The sequence below is a fragment of the Sinocyclocheilus grahami genome, unplaced genomic scaffold, assembly GCF_001515645.1.
Source record: "Sinocyclocheilus grahami isolate Dianchi unplaced genomic scaffold, SAMN03320097.WGS_v1.1 scaffold5695.1, whole genome shotgun sequence".
Taxonomy (NCBI): Eukaryota; Metazoa; Chordata; class Actinopteri; order Cypriniformes; family Cyprinidae; genus Sinocyclocheilus; species Sinocyclocheilus grahami.
Window position 1 is genome coordinate 9872 of NW_015510314.1, and position 574 is coordinate 10445.

Here is a 574-nt window from a genome sequence, read left to right on the forward strand (position 1 = left end):
ATTAAAAAAGTAATGCGTTACTTTACTAGTTACTTGAAAAAAGTATAACGTATTATTAATCTGATTACGAAACTCGCATTACTTGTAATGAGTTACCCCCGACACTGTTGAAGAAGTTCACGTGTATGCTGTACTCTTGGCTGTTTTTTCTTCATTACCAAGTCCATCCATTAAAAACGGGTTTGTTTTGTTTTTGGAAAGAATAATAGTTTTGCAAAGACATCAGTTTTGTAAACAAATACAAAATGCCTATATATGGATATACAGGCATTTTATATTTGTCTACAAAACTAATTTCAACATTTTGAAAAAAAATTTGATTGAAAGATCTTCAGACAGAAAAAAATTTAGACAGGTATGTAGAAATTTTGACTGATATTGCACTTTATACTCTCTCTCTATACATACACACAGTGCATACAAATATCTCTAGTGTAACATACTGGTTACTGTCATTAGATGTAATTTATATACAAATACTCATAAATGACTGTCTTTTTTTTTAGTCATAATGCAAATGAATCAGTTTTGAGTTGATTCACTAAAAACAGTTTTAATGGATTTCACAGAAATT

At 28.7% G+C, this 574-nt stretch overlaps 1 protein-coding gene across 1 annotated transcript in view; it reads left to right on the forward strand.

The window, feature by feature from the left end:
• Window positions 1-574, forward strand: part of LOC107577319 (fidgetin-like protein 1) — a gene marked incomplete at its 3' end in the record, with an annotated part of 5282 nt that overhangs the window by 2687 nt on the left and 2021 nt on the right. The gene's annotated exons all lie outside the window — the stretch shown is intronic.